Here is a 22,379-nt window from a genome sequence, read left to right as displayed (position 1 = left end):
ATTAAAATAACAACTTGTATTAATGTTATTTTCATTTTCTACATGTGTGCTGCATTAAATCATAGGCAGGTTATATTTAGTACATCTGCTATACATCCAGACAAGTGCTGCCAAGAAACAAATATTTTAGGAACAAAGAAGTGAGAGTTTCTTTCCTGTGACACTTTTAAACATATAGAAAAATTAGATAATCTGAGTGTGTATTATTTGTTGGATACATGAACATCATAGTCAAACTTCTCTGAAACCTTAGATTATTAAGACTCTGTCTGAGAAGCATTAAAGCAGTTACGGAAATTATGTACTTGAGCTCAAGTGGATTTGCATACCTCCAACCCTTGAGTCAAATCCATCCTCAACACAAAACCCCATAATTTGTGTTCTATTTGGAGATCAGATTTGGCAATGGCTATGAGAGTTTCATTACTTGATCTAGTAGGGCACAAGATATTACAAATACAACATATTAATTTGAAAGTAACCTGTGGAAATATGTGCAATGTTGCCATCATTAATAATCAAAAAAATAGTGGGGTTTCAATCTTCCTGCTCTCAAGTACCAGAGTGATGGCATGAACCATGAAAATCTGCAAGTAGATTTGCCAGATCACACTGACATTGATGTTATCAGCTCCCTTTCTCCCTGTATCTTTAGCGTATGCATTTGCTTTCCAGAAGAGACAAATTAAGAGACAAAACATGTCTCCTCCTGGCCTCTCCTTTATGGCCTGAGCAACTGAGACATCCTGGCCAAGTCCCCCTGTACTTGGCTCAGTAAAATGGAAGGTGAAGGATCATCTACCAGTCCTTTTCCATCAGGCCCACAAGGAAAACGAAGATCTATGCTTTTCTGCACCAAAGTGCTAAGTATTTTCTCAGACTGATGAACTGTTTTGAATGCACATTGCCTTGCAGTCTGTGGCAGCCTAACTCTTACTGTGCTTTCTATACATCACGATATTTGGCAGCACAGAGGGTACTCATAACACACTAAGATTATAATCTTTTGCTCCAGCTACCACTTTGGTGCACTGTTAAGTGGCATATTTCTGCAAGATAGATGGAAGCAAAAAGTTCAAGAGGTTGTGTGATTGCATAGTGTCATTACATTTAATAGTGAACTAATTCACCTTGAAAACTTCAGCATGAATAGGTCTAAGGTAAAAATATATGCAAACAATATGGAGCTTTTTTTTGACCTCCATTTTCAGGCTCCTTTGCTTTTCTTTGTAAAGTAAAAGATTCATATAAGTACAAAATTCTGGGAAGTAGAGTGTATTAAATCTTTTACCTGTCCATGGGGTAGTTCATAATGTCCTACCCCAACCTGCTGGCAAGGATATTTTTGATACTAACCAGTCCTTGGTTCCCATGTTGTGACTGCCCAATAAGACAACGCAATAGCTTTTGGACCATCACAAAATTGACTGTCCAGGCCACCTGTGAAATTGCATTACACCAAAACAGACAAGTATATTCGAGACCCACAGCCTTCCTGCATGGCTCTTTCAGAATACACAACACAGGACCATTCATTTACATCATAACGAGCTTTGTGGTAACAGCTCATTGCAAACAAAGCTTGGAGAGAAAGTTCATTAGTTTCGCTGTAAATATTTACAACAGTATTCCCCATACATTGGGTAACCGTGCACATTCAGCAGCCCAAGAAGCAGAGAAATGTTAGCTGTGACTGGCAGGCGGGGGTGCTATACTCTGTCTGAATGAGCCCTCAGCTTGGCTGTAAATATAAACCTCAGCTGGCAAACCCAAGCCATATAGAATAGTTGCAAGCATGTATAATCATTAATGTTATTGCTATTATATTTAATTCAGAAAAAAAATTAAGTCATAAGACTTTGCAAAACTCCACTTAATTTTTTTCCCAGAGAGAAATCAAAACAGCTTTTACAAACACCCCTTCTGTGGTTTTAAGACTCAGCAATTGCTTTCAGTTTGAGCATACTCCTATTGCTTTGAAACGTGTACAGCTTCCAGAGAGTCCCTTGCCTCAGTAAAGAATTCAAAGTGTGAAGCTGGGATGATCAGTATTGTATTGTCAGATACTATCCAAAAACGACAACCCAATAAAGGTAGAAAAACTCTGAAGTGTGAGCTACTCTTTGTATGTATGTATATAAAAGTAACTCTCTTACTATTATTTTTCTGGACGTAAGGGGGTGTGTTTGTAGATTTTTAAATAAGTTATCACACTGCCTGAGTAAAATACTTCAGAGGCAGAAAAAACAGACCCAAGCCACCAGTCAAATCCATGAGGGAAACCTTCTACTTATACATTAGCTGACTGAAGCCAACACAGTTTCACAAATATGCATACCCATGACTCTGACTGTAATAGTGTCACACACAGAATTCTACACTGTAATAGTTTATCATCAAAAAAGTGATTTTCCTAGCAAACTGATAAAATCTGTATAACAGTATACTGAATAAACTGCTTACAGTTTCTGAATACTGTCAAAGAATTATAGAATGGTTTGGGTTAGAAGTGACTGCCAAAACTCATCTAGTTCACCCCACACTGTAAGATCAGTTAGCAGTGTATTTTTTACCTTATCAGCCATACTTGAAGTCATAGATAAAGCCTATACACATGTATATGTTATTATGCAGAGGATTGTTAGATAATTGACACATATATTTTACAGATGCAGGTTTGGGTCAGGTGCTGTGTTGGTTATGGAACATACTGGAATAAGTCTCTCCATGTCAATGACCAAAGTAACAATAGAAATGCTGCAGACTTAGCAAAATGAGGGTGACTCAGTTGACGTTATTTAGTTTACAGATTTACCGACAATATTTGCAAGAATATTGATAAGAAAAAATTGCAAAGAACAAAAGCTTTTAAGATTTCTAATAGAGTGGAAGTAAAATCATAATCCAGAAGGTGGAATATAAAGTTATCATCAGAATAAGATATTTGAACATAATCAAGACAATGCACTTTTACTTTACAACGTAAAATTGTTGTAAAGAGAGAAGAGTCTCGATCTTGCTAAGAGCTTGGCAAACACTTGACTTTGGCATCACAGTTCACATTCAAAATGCAATAAAGCTAATGCTTTTATGACTTTCCCCATGCTTACGGTAGGATAGCTAGATTTACACACAGAATCACGCTGATACCCCTGACATATGCTAAGTATTTGGTCCTCAAAAAAAAAAAAAAAAAAAAAATCAAATCCAGCATTTTACACATAAGCAGTCATAGAAAACAACGAAATAACTGAATAAAATGGTTTAGAAGGAAATGGTGTCTCTCTTTTTACAAACGTGTAAGGTGGTTTGATAGATGATACTACTACTTTACCAGCTGTTCTTTAGATACATCTATGTATGCAGCAAGTCTTTTGTAGGACGGAAGTCTTTGCTTATAGCAATCTATAATTAGGTTTGGAGTCACTTCTGTTTAAAGTAAAACTAATAAAGTTTATCAGTTCATGGCATTTTGACTTATCTCTAGAAACAGTTCTAAGTTATGGGTCAATATATTCACTTGTGCCCTTTAAATCCAAATCAAACCAAACTTTGTCACAAAGTTACAGAAGATGAAGCTGCCTGCTTGATGGCATTAATTGAGTAACTGTTATCTGAGCAAATAAGATTACATTCTTCATTAGATGGCATTACATTTCAAAAAATCATAGCATTAGCAAGATTTATATCCTAATATAAAAAATAGTATATAGTCTATGGACATATTTCTAACTCATCTTCCTTTTTGAGCTTGAAAAGCACTTAAGTGATCAACCCATCAAATAGCCTATCTTACATGGATTCTTGTTCACACCTGCTGTTAAAAGTTAGACTACAGGAGAAACAAGACTCCACCTCATCCTGAGTATGATACTGCCACATCTGCAGTACGTATTACTGTGCCAGATGTTTTGCACCTGTGCAGCCACACTGTAGAGAAACATGGCTGAGAATATTAGATACATAACATCCAGCTCTTTTTAAGACTAATTAGCAGATATGCATTGTCAAGCCTATCAGAACAAGTCTATCGCAGTATTTAAGAGAGTGATAGAAGATCAAGATGTTAAATTAAGTGGATTTAGTCCATACTACTTGGGCATATAAGGGCTGGTACTGGCCCAAAGCACTCTTGCACACTAGGGAAATGCAAGCTTGCAGCCTTCAGTAAGTTCCTGCATATTTCAGAGACTGTTTAAACAGTCTGACATCTTCCAAGGCAAGACCTTAGAAAAAAACTTAAAAATTAAATGGCTTTGGAAGTAGAGACATGTGATTTCTGATTCAGTGTAAAAATGTTTAAATTCAGTTTTGAAAATCAGTATGGAAGTCATTGAGCAGACTATCCACTAACTTCCAAAATTCAGCTGAAGTGAAAAATTACTGTTTTGTTAGAAAATAATAAGGGAACAGATATGGTTATTTGTCTAATATATCCAAATTTTCTTATTTTTTTAAAATTTAGACAAAACATTAAATAATTTTTCTTCCTGCTTCCTAACTGCAGAGGTCAAATTGTGGCCTCAGCTATTCAATATGACTTTTGATTTTTACTTTTGTTTGCCTGAATGTCACTCAAAGCCTCCTGGAAAATAATTATAGTCTATAAAGGCATTTTACTTGGTTACATTATTCTATCTCAACATCTGATGTTTAACACACATTTAGGAAGACTTTTCAAAACAACTTAAGAGCACAGGTCCCACTAAAAATCTATTATTGAAATTCATAGCAATCAGCCAAATGTATCACAAACATTGCTTCAAAACAATCTTATGCCTTGATTTTTAGAATAGATGCTAAAACCATGGACTTGCTAGATGTTGCATGATCATCTTTGAAATGCATCCTCTAGTACTGTGTACACTACATTTCCCAAAATTATATTCCAATATGCTAACATGGAAAACTTTACCCATGTTTATTTTAGCTTTATTTAAGTGTATATTTTATGCTTATCAGAGATTCAGGTATTCATTATTAAATCAGGGTTCTGAGTGTAAAACTCTTAAAAACATGTACAGCTGAGAGATACAGGCTTTTTTTAGAGTTACACAATTGTACGAAAATGGTAAAATAGAAAACAAATCCATTATTGGGCATGACTGAAAGAAAACATTACTCATCCTTCTGCAACGTATAGAAAAATAAAGCAATCTGGTCTGCAGTTTAGGGGAAGTGCTTTTAGGCATTTGGCCAATAACAAAACAGAGTCTATTGCTCCAGACCTTCCTTCCTCTGAAGGGAATCTCTGTCATTCTATATTCATAGCAAACAAACCTCCATATGTAAACACTTTGGTAAGCACCAGTAAATGAGACTATTTAATGTGGTCAGCAATACAGACAATTCTGAACTGATACTTTCCCCTTAACTATTCTGTTTTGGTCTTATTCTCCTTATTTTCATATCTTTTGGATCTATTTCATTTTTCTCCTCTGACTGACATGCATTAAAATCAGCAAGAAGGAAATATTTTTTTTATTTTTAAATTCCATTACTCTGTAGAATACTCGCTGAGGTGAGAAAACTTTCCTTTAAAAATCAATTATTTCTGCAACATTTTATATCCTGGGATCCCTCCTATGCTATTCTTACTTTGCAATGGTACAGGCACTCAAAAAAATTAAGAACTACAAGAATATCACATGAGTACATAGCTGCTATATGAGAACACTGATTTCACAACTCCTTTTTTCACTACACGAATTTATTTTCACTGGATGACACAAAGTCGATTTTAAAGACTAATATGAATGGGCAGAGTTTGATAGAAATGTTAGTATTTCTTTTGGTATTATAGGTATTACAATAAAAACAAGACTAAACATAAGGTTAAGGTCCATTACATAAAACAAACTGTAGGAACAGTTTTCATGCAAGACTACTTATTTTTCTGCTGACAGTAACTACAAAATTTAGAACCAGAAAGTCAGTGACTAGTTGCAAAGGTTTAATTCAATTGTGGTTTCTGTCAATTAGAACTCTGAATCTGTTCATCTCATTTATAGATTATAAAATTTTAAAAACCACATATATATTCAAAGGACTTTTCAGAGAGAAAACACATCACATGAGAGTTTCGCTTTCTGTTCTGATATTTTTATTCTGATTTATTTATGCTGTTGTCATAAATTAAAGTATGGGGCTCAAACAGCTAAGAAAACTTATTCCACATTACTTTATAAATGACTGTTACATTTATATTATCTGTTACCTCCCCATATGGATTTTCAACCGCAAATTACCTACTAATGTAAGAATGAAATGAATCCTACTATAGGTTAATAATGAGCATGATGATCTCATGTATGACAAAGACTATTTTTAAGTTGAAGCTTAGATAAAGAGGCTTTCCAAAGAGGTAGTCAATCAAACCCCATTTCATACAAGGAGGATTTCATGCAGTAAAGCTGACACTACATACAGATTACAGGTATTTTTCTTTGGTTTCTGCTTTAAAAAAATGTCTAATTTGAACAGTTCACTTCCAATAACGAAAAGTCAAGTATCTGCATTTTCATGTCTCACAATTGTAGTACAGTACTTTCCTTGACAGCTGCAAGCACAAATGCTACAGATTTTAAACATATTTTGCTTTGACAATATATATATATGTTATATTCTTAAGAAGTCACTTCTATGAGATACATAAGTACTATACACCCATGAGATATTTTCAAGTTGAGATATATATCTATATATAACTTTTTTAGACGGAACATTTTTTCCAACAGCTTAGCCATTTTTGTCTTAAAACACTTTTATAAATCTCTTCCTGATAGTTACAATAGTGATGCAATTTTTCCTCAGAGAAATTTGCAGTTATATGTTGCAAACATTTAACTTCTATCAAAGAGTTTCCTTCTTTCTGAGATCACTTTAAAGCAATCCTTTTATAATTTAGCACAGCTTGCAGTGATTCATGTTTTTGGTTAACAGTTCTTTGCATTTACATAATTAATGTCTTGTAAAATACAGAGAAATAGTTCACTGCTAAAATTATTTATGATTGCCAAACAGATAATACTTTTACTTACAAAATATATCAGCAATTAAAAAATAAAGAAACACTGAGGAGGGGAAAAAGTCTGTTCTGTGTAATTCATTGGCTTGTTACAATTAAAAAGCATTTAATGGTAAATATTGTCTTTATAGAGCTGAATCACAAAGAACAGTATTTATAGATGAAGTCAAATTTACTATATAAAAGATAAAGTACTGTAACATAAAATGAACTAAATTATTTACAAATAATTCATATCCCTCCAACCCATCATGCTAAAATAAGAATTTACTTCAGCTATTTTTAATCACAAGCATTGAATCTATCAGCAGTGAATATATTTCTGACCACAGCACTTTTAGAATCCAGATATATACAACATAATGCACCATTTTAAGAGTAACACTTAATCCAGGTTTAATACTTCAATACTTAGAACTTTTTTCAATTATCTGAGATGTTGCATTACGATACTTAAAAAAAAGGTTTTATATATGAATTCTCTGTACTAATATCTTTACTAGAAAAGAAAGGGAGTGCATGTGTGCTTTAAATGTTATTTTCATCAAAAGAAACACATAGGATTGTGTGGGGAGGAGTACGACAGTTAATATAAATCCCTTCTGTATGACACATAAACACTTTTAGAAAACATATTTCTACTATACACAATATACCTAAAAGGTTTCCCAATACATTTTCAAGGAATTTGAACAAAAATATTCAAATTTCAAGCAATGTAGAATGAAAATAATACCGGGAGTAACCCAGATTTGTAAGAATACAAACATTGTAATGTACTAAAGAAAGTATTTTTCAAACTGCTTTCCTCAGGCAGGACAGAATTTTTGGTGCTATGGCCATAACTGCAATCCTATAAAATGATGTTAGGTCACTATAGCAACTATGGGGTGGCTATGAACCAGCAGCAGCCTTGCAAGCCCATGCTGTTAATATGGGCTCTTTTTCTGCTACGTGGAAGTAAAGAATCCACAAGTGGCTTGAAAAATAAAATGAACATTTTCTGAAAAATCAGCATCCCATATGTTATTTTTCTGTAATCCTGGATACCGTGTTGACTTTCATTGCAGATATGTATTTGCATGCTTTGCTTCTGGCACATCATTAGCTGATGAAAATAATGACACTGAAAGGATGTTTTCATTCAAGTCACTGAAAAACATTTATGTTGCATATTTTTCCAGACCACTTGCAACTCCTTTATATTAAAAAAGTACCAATTTACTGTGTTAAGCTCATTACTTCCATTTCACAGAAAGGAATGTGAATAATTATACAGGTAAAATGAATTAAGATAATGTTGTCTTTGTTGTCATTTTTGTCTCTGGGAGTTGTAAACACCCTGAAAGATGATTTGACCAGAAATTCAGGACGGACTCCTCACTATGAACTGGATTTAGTTTTTTAAATTCACATGCGTAATTTTTATAGAGTCATACCTTTCGTACTTCGCTTACACTGCAATGAACTGCTTACAGGCAGAATAACATTACTGCTTACGAAATATTCACGGTGAATTTAAAAGGTTCTGCGACTTCCAAGAGGGAGAATTGAAACTAACTTCTCCAGCTTCACTATTTTGTGGCTGACAGGAGACACCAAGTGACATGTTTATCTATCTTAGATTTTACAGAGGGTCTCATCACTATGCATTTACATAACATAACCCTGTTTTACATTGAAGACTTTTATATGGACCCAAGAATATTTTACTTCTTACTTATTTTACATCTCTTTTGAGCTTCACTAGTTGCATTGCTTAATTCAACATCTATTTTAGCAATGGTTGCCTGATGCAGTTAAGTTTCATTCATACACATTTGAAGACTGCCTTCGAATTTCATTTCAGCTAACTTCACAAATGAACAGAACAATCTTTAATAACCCGGTGCAAGACTGATATTGTTTGTTAAATTCTCTTTATAAAGCTTACAACAACACAACCACTCCAACAAACATTCACAGCAACAGCATTAACTTGAAGCTGTTGGGATTAGAGCCTTGGTCTGTGGCTTAGTTGTTTTGGTGGTAGAACTGCACAAAAAAATCAGCACTGCATAACCAAGGTCTTTATAAAACAAACAAACAAACAAAAAAACCTCAATACAGATTATGTTATTCTATAGGATATTCCAATTTTCTGGTGTGCTTTCTTTAAGCAGCAATTATGAATATTTGCACCAGGACCCACATATTTTCTAAAAGCATGCTCTAAGACCCACAGATGGTTAGAATGACTTCCCAGGCCCATGAGTATCTGAAGATACTTACTTTATTTAGTTACTTGGCATTACTAACTCATCTGTTCAGTCAATAACCTTGCCAACTGTTACACATATGTTAACTCAGGTGAATATTCCAAGGAAAATCAATGGAACTAAACTGCCTACGTAAATTACTCCTATGTGAAAATGTTTGCAGATCACAAGTAATTTTTCCACATGAATAAGAATAAACATTTGTTAAATTTTTAAGGTGGGGATTATTCTAATTACACCCTACACCTTTTAATCACAAAGCTAGAAATATCCTACCAATATAGTAAGATTTTATACTTTTAGAGCACACTTATCACCTACCACTCTACTTAATTATTTTTGCAAAAACATCTCCTGGTTAAGCTCAGCATGCCAGAAGTGACTGGAAGGATTTGTTGCTAAGAGTTTTAATAGTCAGTGAGTGGTATTTTTATTTTTACAGCTGTTTAGGCAGCTGAGAGATTCTTGCAAAGACAGCCTTGTCAATCTATGTATCTGGCACAGTAAAATCCTCATAGAAGTACTTCACTCAACACACACTAATGAAATTCAAAGGAAATGCAATTTCAATTGCTGTTATTAAGCAACTTAAACCAGCATATTTCCCATTTTATACCAAAGCATTTGCATTTGAGGACAGCACATGAGAACGATGCTGTCACTCTGACTGTCACCAAACACTTCACCAGTGCAAACCCACATCTTGGCCAGGCAGAGGCAAGTACAAAGGAAATACCTTGTCCACCCATTAAAAGGTTAGAGCTTACCTAGTATTCTTCCATAGTGTTTTTTAACATTGTCGTCTTTGTAAATGGACGTGGAGCAGAGGAGGAAATATTAGACTACTTGAAACAGATGTATAAGAAATTTTATAGTGTATTCTTTAAACCAAGCTGCTGTTTCACTTACATATTTAATTTATAGGAAGCTGCTTGATGATTCAAAACCAGAGGTAAAAGAATTCCAGTGCAAAGCTTCACTTCATATATTAAATATCCTCTCATATAATGGCAAAAGTAACTGGTAAGTATAGAGGAGTAATCATTATTTTACAGAAAATATGTAAAAAAATTGTATGGAGAGAAATGCAATGAGGTTTTGCAGAAAGTATAAAAGTTTATGCAAAAAAACCCTCAGAAAAACTGAATGAACCATACTGGAGACTGAGGTTTTGGGTACAGGCTGACTTAAAAAGCATGAAAGAAATATTTTATCATACAGACTTTAAATATTTTTACCAAGTTATGCCCAACTATCTTACAATAATTGGCTTTTCCTCTTTCCTAGATACGCATTTTTTCAATACTTTTGATCGTTTTTCACCACATTGTCTAAACTGTCTTCACACAAACAAGCTATATTGCTACTCCGCTGCAAAAAAAAATTGCCAACAAAACAAACAAACAAAAAAAACCCGAAAAGCAAAATAAAAAATAACCCAAAATATCTAAGAAAATAGAAAAATAATGCTTTGATAATTTTTCAAGCTATAAAAAGTTGAGAACTCTATTAAAAAAAACAAGAGATGTGCTGCAAATGAAAGTAATTTTAAAATGTTTAATAAAACTATCTAAACAGTTAGTATTACATCTCTTAATTTTAAAAATGGTCAAAAAATTAAATTTTAGTTTATCCCAGAATTAACAATTCAAAATTATTGACCTGATTTGGAAGCATCAATGAACTGTATGCATCAAAACAAATGCACGGGATCTGTGAAATATCTGGCAATATTTAAGAACAGAAATACAGATAAAAATTAATTATTTTTATACAACAGAGAAACATAATGGTAGACGTTAACTGTATATTCTAGGAGTCTCACTGAAGTTTTCATTGGATTAAGCTCAAGTATTTAACTTGGTTTATGTTTTAGAAATGGGTGTTTAAATAATTTCATGCTTAAAAGTGATTATGTGAAATTTACTTTACACTAAATCAATTACGAAATTTTAATTTTCACTCCACTAATGAACATTCTGCTTTACAGCCAAAACTATAAATCTTTCATGTAGCGTAATCTATCTCTTCCACCATTATCAAAAGCAAAGTATAGCAAATTTCTTGATGAAGAAACAGTGTAAAAAGTAAAAAACCAGCTGCCTTAGCTACCATGAATCACCTCGCATAATTTTCTTCTTTTCAGTTGCACACAGTTAGCACTTAAACTACAGTTGCCATAAATTAAATGTAAAATAAACTATTAGTAATACTGAAAAAAGGAAATTGTAACCCAGTTCAAGCTGAGATTTTTTTTTCCCCCCTAAATGACGGCTAAACAGTAAAATCAAAACATTTTCCCAACGTTAGGAAGTTCTTTCATGGTTTATTCAATAAATAAAATTTTTCCCGAGATTAATCTATCAACACAACACAGGACTGGCGAACACTAACAAATGGCATTCAATACCACAAATATAAAACAGAACTACAGTACAAATGGAAATTATTATACTATTTACAAGGTCTGATTCTGTGAAGCAAATTAGTAAACAGCAATCCTCATCTCCCTCTCCTGAAAAAAAAAAATAAAATCCACAGCTATTATATTAAAGCAGGATTGTTTAAGAACTAAAAGTCTCAATGTTAGCTGATTTTTTTACTATTTAACATTTTTTGAAGCACATTGGGCATGTTGTTTCATCCTGTATCCAGTACTTTAATTATACAGTAGCATGAAATCTAACCACTTGCAGTCACAGAGACTGTAATATATGATATAAAAAGGGAAACATAAAGAGAGGAACTAAAAAGCAGAATTCTCTTGAAGTCTGAGCTTTTATTTAGGTCTGTTTCCTTTGCTGGTGGCCAAACCCATTACTGTTCAAATCAGATTTCCCATCACGTAAAGTCACTACCGATGGCAGAAGTCAGGAATTAGGTGCACTGACACTGATGTGCTCTTACAGCTGTGCAACCACAAAACGAAAACACATTTTTAAACAACAGTTATCCAGTCAGGGAAATTCCTGTGCCCACCAGCCCATGCATCAGATTTCCTCTCAGTAAATGAGACCATCAGGCTGTGTTCAGCTAAGTTTTTGTTTTTGAAACTTCTGAGTAAGTATAAGGACACAAGACTTGACAAGGTCTCAGAACTGAAGTCCAGGCCACAGTTTCTACCATAAACTAATCATATTTGACTGTATTGTACTGTACTGTGGTGATACTGCAGTTACTGGGGTTTTTTCTTATTCCTGCTGCTTCTGTATGACAGGTGATCTTTACACCATTTTTCTAATTTAATATATTATCTTTTCCCCAGCATTGCTTTAGTAAAATAGGCCCTCTTCTGCTGGTTTCCCCAGTAAAATTTATAAATATTTAAATTTAAAAAATTTCCCCAGTAAACTTATAAATAGGACTTGCATTCCGGTAGCCTTCATTTTGATAGTGGGAAGAAGGCAGGCACTTTTAAGCTATTTTCATACAACTGGCTCTACACATCTCCTGATCACCCTAGCAGGTCCTCAATCACATCATCTGGTTTCAATGTTTTTTTCTTAAAACGAATTGACCACACTTAGATACAATATTCCACATGAGACCTTATTGCTATCTTCTACAACAAAATAAGTACTTACTGTTTCTACTGTAAGGGCCTCTCCAAACACACTTGACTTTTTATTCAACTGTATGATGTTGGTTGCACACAACTGAGCAGAAGGTAACGGATAAGCTAGCTCTTCCTCTTTGCCCAATTTATAATCTATAAATTTATGTTAAAAAAAAAAAAAAAAAAAATGTAACCTTGTACTTTCCCAAGTAGACTGTACTCTGTTTCTGCTTCTGACACCCTCAACATATCCAGATTCATTATAGGATTCTAATTTTTACTGTATTAAAAATAGACTGACTTTATGACTCACAAATTTTATTTTTTGTAATGAAGAAACTAAAGAGAGGATTAAGATCTAACCAAGTCTTAAGAAATGCCACTAGTAGCCTCTTACAACTTGGTAACATTTCTGAGAGCCCGACGTACTACAGTCATCATATATCTTTTAGTTCTTGTACTGACAAGATTTTGTAATATCAGGATCTAATCTGTCAAATTAATCTGGCACAACACACACTTGCCATATAAAGCCCAACGAATTCAGTAACAAATTAAGTTTCAGAGAACATCAGGCTGACAAGAATCGTTATCGGAATAGAGTAACTGAAGAAAATTAGTATCTTATGCTTTTAGGAGGGAATTCAGAGATATGAAGATGGAAAACCAGTGTTGAGAAAAACCCAGCTAATACAGAAGTTATGGGGCTTAACTCACTGTATTTGGTGACTACATTAGTTCTGGATTTTTCATGCATCCACCAGTGGAAATACAGTCAAACAATTCTGCTAACAAGTATAAGAAAGAACTCTGCAGACACTGCAGGCATAGGTTTCTATCACTGAAGATCCAGCTTTAAGTGTTTGACATTGTACTTTGGCTTGATCAAGACAAGAAACATGCTCTCAAGTGTCTTCTTTTGTGGTTGGTTAAAAAAAAAAAAAAACACCACAGAACTAAAGCTCACATGTAACACATTATTTTCACGGTTTGTATCTGCTATGAATTCAGGGATACTCCAGAAATTATGGGTTTTGTTGGCTGCATAGTTTCCTATCCATCATAAAATCAATATTATTTTGAATGCTCTACAAAAATAGAAGTTTAAGCAGCCTTCTCTGAACAGTGTATAATTTTTCAAGATATTTCTACTTATTTTAGTGGTCACCACAAATTATAGAGAGGAAAAAAAGCTTACTTTTCAGCGGTTAATAAACAACTTCAGCCTAGAAGACCCTCTGACCAAACAAAGTAATGGCTGTGGCTTACTGTAGCATGGTGACCAAAGCACGCTGAAATGCAAGTTGCTGCTTTGCAGTTTTCTTTTTGCATACAGTGGTTTCCAACAGCCAAACATCTTTTGAAGGGTTTCTTACTTTTTTGATATAACTTTTCTAAATTATTACTGTTTGCATCTTAAAACAGCTGTTTTCAACTCTTCTTTCTGATTTTCCTTGCCAAAAATGAGAATATGAAATATGTATCTGAATTTCTCAGCTCTAACCAGTGTTTATATACTCTTCTCTCTGCTGTTACATGTCATGTTAAGTGTGTCGGCTTCCCGGAGAACAGAAACCAAGCTATTAAGTCAGGCTTTCTTTCCTTAACTCTGGGATGTTCCTTCAGGATGGGTCATTTCAGAGGGTGTACATGGCTTTAATTAAGTAAACTGAAGAATATTACTATGGTAATTGAGAACTAATAAATCTAAACAATAGGAGAACAAAGCTATAAGCTGTTTAAAATTTTAAAAGTAAATATTTTTGGAAGTGAATTGATTTAACTGAAAAACCTCAAAATATTTCATACTAAAACCAAAAGCAAATCAAAACTTTTAATACTATTCTTAAAAAAAATACATAAAAGCTATGGTTGTTTAGAATACAGTTTGCAAGACAATTCCAATCTACCTTGCAGACAGACTGCTAACACTGCAAAACAGCTGAGCAGCTTTAAGGTGGGTTATCTCAATTGCCATATATCTGCATTGACAGACCAGAGGCCAGATGTTCATCGCTATTTAGGTTCTCGTAAGGGAGATAGTTATGACACATTCAACAGGATCTTTAATTCTCAGTCACTGCTAAAAAGTTTCAAATCTTTCCGTAAGGAGATTTACTCTAAAGTGAAATGTGTCATCCTTTGAAGATGTTTACTCTTACCGACTAGGAAGGAGGCCTGGAGTGAATGCATTATAATTTTTAGATTAATCCTACCTAAGTAATTATGAAGAAAAATTCAAATCCATGACACCTCATTGCAGTGGTTGCCTTTACACAGTTAGTTCCAAAGATGAGACTAATGTTCCCATTTAAACAGAATTATTGTGGAAGCTATTTAATACCAAACTGGACCAATACAAAATCTGTAGTACCTAGTGAGAGTGTCCATCAATAACAGTAAAAGAGCCAATGTTACTTTAAAAATCCATCCATATTTCCTTCTTTTTTCAGACCTTAGCAACTGCCAAAGGTGCCAAAATCTTTATGGATATAAAATACAGGGCAACATGTGTTATCAGTACATAAATTATGAAAAGTCTTCGTATCTTCCAAGTTTCTTGACTGCCTGCTGGAATTCAAAGTTGGTATAATATGCAGCTTTGACGGTGAATGAAGAATGCAGGTAAACAAACACATTATAAAGGAAAACAAAATGCAATTCGTTAGGTAACTTGATAACTTCTAAAGCTGCCCCTATACATTTATGTCAGCGTGTTTTAGGTTCACGCACTGGCTTCTCAAATGAGGCTACTAATGGAAATTACCGTTTCCTAAGAAGAGAATCCAGTTAGACAGCATGTCTTAACCTTCTATGAGTAATGAATGCATGCAAATATATAAACTGATAAGGAAAGATGTCTAACAGAATACACTGATCCACACTCATAACACTGCACTTCTAAACCTGTGTATAATGTTACATATACTATTTAGAAATAGATGTTTCCCTCCAGTAGTTCAACACTCCATACGAAATTCAGATCTTCCTACTCAAAGCTAATTAGGAAAACTTCTATCATTAAAGGATAGTAAAACTCTTTATAACTTTTGCAAAGATGGTAACATCCACATTTAGTCACTTAATCCTGTCATGCTTATTTATATGAGAAATCCTTTTCTTAGCATTCTGAATATAGGCAGTGATTAAATACATAAAGATTAGAGGATTTTGCCTCAAACGAAATAAGATTTCTCAGTTTTGGTTTAACCAAGCAGGATTCCTCTGCAGGGAAATTGTTAAAATGGTCTTGGAAATGCAACACTGATGATGCAATTTCAGTTTTGAATAACACTGTATTGCTGCTTCTGTATTACTTATCAGGTTCCTTGCTCATCTGAAGAATTCTCAATACATTCTGAAGAGAAATTGCTTATCTGAAGCATTCTGAATAAATGGGAACAATTTGCTGACTCGACACACAGTACTATATAGTGTTAAAACCAATATTTCAGAGACATTTTCTCTACTTTCACTTCTGACCTTTGGGACTGAATACAGCATAACTTCACCAATACATTTATTAGCATAGAATCACATTAATCCCATCAACATCAAGATATATTGCAGTCGAGTCAGACATATGCATATACTGTGGACTTCATGTTGGCACCACAGTATACACAAAAGTATTCAATGTTCGTTTTTTATACTCGATATTTCTTATTCTCAGCCAAATAGCATTCCTAAATGTAAGGCTCAGCATATGATCACAACAGAACAGAGGAAGAAATTAGGTCATAACAAGATATAGCAGCTGCACAGGACGTACCGAGGCACATTTGTCAGGATTAAGGATGACACTGAAGTCTTGCATCACGATGCTAGTGAAAGGAGTATCCTTCTGCAACATACCTTTTGCAAAGACTGGTTTATTTTTAACTTGCGTTGGTAGTAACATATAGACTTGGTGACATATATTACTGAATGCTTTATTTGTCAATCTGTTGCAGGGTGAAAATCCATGATCAGTATAGTTTTGTAGACAACAATTATGATTTTTTATGTAAGAGATACTTCTCTCATTACAAAAAACGAAACATAATTCATGGTTTTCTTAGTCTACATAAAGACTTGTATGCAGTACCACCAAGTTTTTTACATAAAGTTAGAAATGCTCATAACTCCAAGGTATGACAGAGATGAATGGCACCATGTGCCCAGGGATTGTGGCCACTAGCAAGCAACTGTGAGCACCAGGACAGCATGAGAAAGCCTAATTTTTAGCCTGAGGGTCCCAGGCCAGCAGAGATCTTTCTGCTGGGGAGAAGAATTGACAACAAGTGATGTGTGAGATATTTGAGTAGGGGAAGAGCTCAAATCTTCATTTTTATCCAAACCCAGTACCCAGATCTGCTAAGGGTGGTTGTTCACTGTGGTCATCTCCTTACAGATTTTCCTCTCATCCCTGCAGTGGAAGCACAGTGAGTCAGATAAACAGCGTGAGTAAGGGACCTCCTGAAAGTTAACCTCATTCTCATACTTCCAGAGTGAGTTTAAAACCAGCATTATAATAGAGCTTAACACACACTTAAGCTCCACTCAGTTTTACTATCAGAGTGCTCCAATGAAGCTTTCTTCAACCTATTATTTTCTGATCCAGAAACACAAGCCTCAGGTACAACAGAACAAACCAGACAGAGAGGAAAACAGAGGTCCTGAATTCTGGAAACCCAAAACGGTTCAAAAAGGTCTCAGGGACCTTAGGGAAGTATTACACATATTCTCCATCTCCAAGAGCATCGGCATGCGTGAGATGCCTGCATGTTGCCTGTGTTACAGGTTCTGCAGCAACTGAAAGCTCTGCTTCTCTGTGTTCAAAGAACCAGTGTCATTTTAGCAGCGCTCTCCCTGTCCCATGTCTGATCCTGCTCAAAACCCACAACTACCCCAAATCTGACAGGGAGTTGTGCTCTGGGTAAGGCCAGTGAATGGTGCTGCATTAACACCAGAAAGTAGCTCGGAGACAGCTTTGTTCAAGGTTGTTTGGTGGTGGCCAGGCCAGCAAGAATATGAAGCTTGAAACCTAATCCCCAGGTAGGGTAGCTGCAGCTGTTCTGCAACAAACAAAAAATAAACCAACCCTGTTCACTACAGAAAGAATAATTTTTGAAGTACTCGCACAAATACAGAAACGCCCTGATAACTAGCTACAGAGGCAGGTAAAATTGGAAAAAGGAACATTGTCCTTGTGGCACCACAAAAGCTGCAGTGCCACTGAACAGCAAAGAAGGGAGCACAAGCATGGCACTTCTGCCCCAAGGCCAGGGTGCTCTCCTCAGAGATGGCAGCTCCTGAACTCCTGTTCCTCCTCACACATACATTTTATCCAGCAGCTGCGAGCACTAAACAGATAAACAGCCCAGGGAAGAAACTCCAACTTTCAGTCAAGAATATCAGGTTTGTCAGAAATTCCACCTGCAAAGATAGACAAACCATGTGGTAAAACTACAAAAAAATTTGACACTGGCATTTTTTGACAGAACAATATTTTCTCAAAAAATCCACAGCCAGTGTCCTAAAGTAACTTCTTAGCCTAAAAAAAAATATTTTTTTTCCCTAAAGGATGAAAGCATTGCATGTAATTAGTGTCCTGACTGACTGAAGTAATAGGTTTGCAGGGACTAAATACTAGCAGTCCCAAATCAGTGGAACTGGATGGTCATTCCTCCTCCGGGTCCTCAGTGATTTTCATCTGTCATCTTCTTTCCCTACCATTATTCCCTTGGATCTAGCCATGACTTACAGCCACATTCAAATATTAAGAGTCTGCACATCTTTTACAGTGGGTTTTAAAGAAAAATACTGAAACTATGTTAGGCAAAGAGACAGATATATTTCTGCTCAAGTATTTCATAAATGAAATGAGATGCTTGTTTCTCTTAAATAACACCAGTCAATGCTAGCCACCCAAGGGGCCTTCCAGGATTTAATTACCGAAACTTGGGCTTGCAGATAACTTCTTTTCTGTGACAATGCTGAATAGTATAAGTTTGACTGTATTCAGAGCAGCAGCCAATCTTAAAATACTTTAGGATTCATCCATCTCAGCCGTCCAACAAAAGCATGGAGCTTTCACATTATAATGCAGGATTTAAGGAGTTGGTTTCTCTGCTGGGTTTTTTTTTTCCCCCTTAAGTTTTTGTAGGAACACCACGTGAGTTGTCTTTGGACTCATAAACCCAAAAGCTGTTTCTTGTATGCTTTTTGGATTTCACTGTTACCAGTATTTCTGCCTCCCTGACGGAACATCTTAGGTCTGAGGTTTCATGATTCAAGGCAATTATATTATAAAAATTGAATGTTAAAACAATACATTTACACATATGTTTATATTGCTCCAAAGATTTTATACACTGAGATCAGATTATAAAGCACATGGAACTAGACTTGTGTTTCAGCTTCAGCTAACAGACGATTCACATTCAGTAAATTGTTTCAAATAAGATGACTGCACTTGATTTTACAGTTTGTATATTTTTATAATTATATTACACCCTAATGTATTTTTTGCACTGAATTAATTACATTATTTGGCAAAAGTACAAATATAGCCTATGAAGTTTCATTGTATTATTCTAAAGTGTTCTTGACTGTAAAACGTATGAACAGCTGTAGAAAGAAAAATTTTTACTTTAAAAATTTTAAAAATTAAAAAATAGACAAAATTAAGCATACAGAGTTCCAGGTACAATACCATAATTAATATCATAATCTTTACATACTGAAACCTTAGGTTTCAGGTTTATACTGATCAGTGTTTTTTTAAAATCAAAAATTATGGATTTTTCCTGAACAGTTAATACTATGTTCAACATTCTTCCGATCTTTAGAATTAAATTTAATAATCTGTGAAAAAGTGATAAATGATAAACAGATCAATTTATTATAGAAAGAATATATTTAAAATTACAGTCCTCTATTTAAATTCTGTATTTATGTTCCATAATCTACCGTAAAATCTCATGCTATGAAATCGGCATGAGAATGGATTTTAAAGCTGTAGTGCTACTACAAACCAGAGCACATGGAAGCAATTAACTCAAATTGCAATCATCTTATGCTGTGTTTATAGAAAATAAAGCTTTAAAAATACTTATTTGAAATGGTGATATTTTGCAAATATGATTGTTGTATACATAAGAAGAATTAGAGGTAATTTATTATCTTTTAGTGTCAAGCTATGCAAAGAAATATACGATCTGAGGTAATAACAAAACCACACATTCTCTCTAGAATATATTTTGTAATTGTTATTAATATTTATATAGAAAGACATGCTAAACTCTTTCATTTTTACTTTCACTAATTACCATTCTGAATTCTTTCTACTATGTAAACAAAAGGGATGGCTCAAAACTGCCAAAGAAAGGTTAATGTTGCATAGAGAGTAACAACTCCAGTCCTGTGAGCTGTGAAATGCTTTCCATGTATACTTGGAACTCTCATACCTCAGTGAGCGATGACAGCAGTAAACAACACAAAGGGTTAGGTATTAATTTTTTTGTGAAAGAAACAGTACAATACATGTTAATGCACTAAACTGTCTTATTTTTACTTATTTTACTGATTAAATAAGTTACAGCCCACTAAACTATAGATTTAAAGCAAAAAAGCGTTTCATTTGTAAAACAACTCTCCAGTTTGTTTTTTGTGTCCTTGGGCAGGACTCCAGTCCAACTCCATGGGTATTTTGGCCATACAGGAAGACAGGCATTCATGCTGTCAAATATTCATATTTCTCTGGTATCTGGTCAAAAACTGTAAAAGCTAAGACAACTGATTTTGCTTTATACTTACTGTAATTCAACTGATTCGAATATAGCAACCAGTCTGCTTCATCCGCTGGTCTGGAAGTAAGCCCGTGAGAAAAGCAGTAGTAGCATGTTCCATTCATCACAAGTTTGCTTCAGTAAAACTAATTTTGTGTGCCCTCTTCCACATTTATTTTTGAATTCAAGTGGCAAACACCTTCTACAAATTCTCTAGGCAAGCAGCCTCCCGACCCAAGCCTTCCCCCTTGCTCAGGGCACATTTCAAGAACAAAGTGCACCACCGTGTTGAATGGCAAAGCTCCCCAGTATGGGGGCATCTCCCACCTCTCCAAGGGAACAGACCCCTCCTTTCCACCAAGCAGGCAGCAGTGGCACAGCAACCACCCTCCAACCTTCAGCAGTACATTTCAGCCCCTGAAGTAGCTAAACAAGCACTGCACCCCCAGTTTGGCAGGTTTAAGACACAAAAAAACAGTTTTTGCTACTCAGAGGCCACTGAATAAATTTGTGTTACGGCAATACCCAGAGGTAAATGGCAGCAACCGCAGCTGAGTATTACCTGAAAGAATTTCAAAATGTAATTTGGACAGTAAAATATTTAATTTAAAACAGTTTCACCAACAAAATGTTTGAAATCAATCCATTAGAGTGGGCAGTTTCTAACCTCAGTTAGCTATTTTAGAGTCAGCGTCTGGTTTAAGCTAGTTGTCTGAAAGCTCTTCACAATTTGAGGGAGAAGCCAGGCCCCTCCTCTAGGGGCAAGGCAGTCCCCAGGGGCAAAGAGTGACCAAGACTTTGCAACTGCAAATGGAGCTTATGGCAGAAAACTTCCCAGCCCCTTCGGTTATGCTCGCCCCGTCAATTGTTCAGTCAAGCAACAATTACATCAAAAATTAAGTCCCACTTTTATAAAAGAATTATCAAAACCAAATTTGTTATTCAAGCCATAAACAACATACAGAACTACATACAGAGTGTACACAACTACCATAAACCCTGGTCATCCCGATGGCTGCTTACATAGTGAGGTGATATCTATTTTTCATACAGTGCAATAAATCAATACATGCTGATAGATGTCACCATAGAGCATGTCTTAAATTAGGAGAGCCACTGAGGAATAGCTAAAAGCCATCCAGCCCAAGAACTGCAAAGAAGCACTGAGAAAAAATCCCACATGTCAAAAAGTGCTACAGCATAAAACGAAAGTATAAAAATACTGTTGGGGTATTGAAATGTTCAACAGTTTATACCACTGTAAAACATTTGACTATCGGCATGCTTATGTGCACAGCAGTGTCTTTAAGTAATTTGGTTTATACCAAAGACCAAATTTTTTCTCACTTCTCCAGTGTCAGACATCAGCTCCAGCAATTCACTATTTTATGGCATCGCTCAGTGCTTAGATGAAATAAGTGAGTCTATCTCAGATTAACAGCTCTGGCCTCACTCAGTTTAAAATGTAAAACCCCAGGTTTTGCAGCTGAAAAACCTAGTTTTCAACTCTGTTGCTATAAATATTTAGCACTCCTGAGCTGAGAAGAAATTTCCTCTCCTTAATATTCAAGGGTGAAGACTTGCAGGAGAAACATGAGTAATGGGTCGCTCACCATTTCCCAGCTAAGGAGTCGAAACCATCAGCAGTTCTAACCAGCTCAAACGTTTTGCTCTGCTAAGTCTGCATCAGCTTTTCCAGTGAAGTAAGTAGTTAAAGACTATAGTACATGATCAAATCAAAGCACCAATGGCATTTGCAGAGCAAA

At 35.1% G+C, this 22,379-nt stretch overlaps 1 protein-coding gene across 2 annotated transcripts in view; it reads right to left on the bottom strand.

The window, feature by feature from the left end:
- The window catches only part of BCKDHB (branched chain keto acid dehydrogenase E1 subunit beta), a 133,311-nt gene that overhangs the window by 5,729 nt on the left and 105,203 nt on the right, over positions 1-22,379 (bottom strand). The gene's annotated exons all lie outside the window — the stretch shown is intronic.

Source organism: Athene noctua, chromosome 1 (assembly GCF_965140245.1).
Source record: "Athene noctua chromosome 1, bAthNoc1.hap1.1, whole genome shotgun sequence".
NCBI lineage: Eukaryota > Metazoa > Chordata > Aves > Strigiformes > Strigidae > Athene > Athene noctua.
Note: the sequence above shows the minus strand (reverse complement) of the source record. Positions and strands in the feature narration are given on the sequence as shown.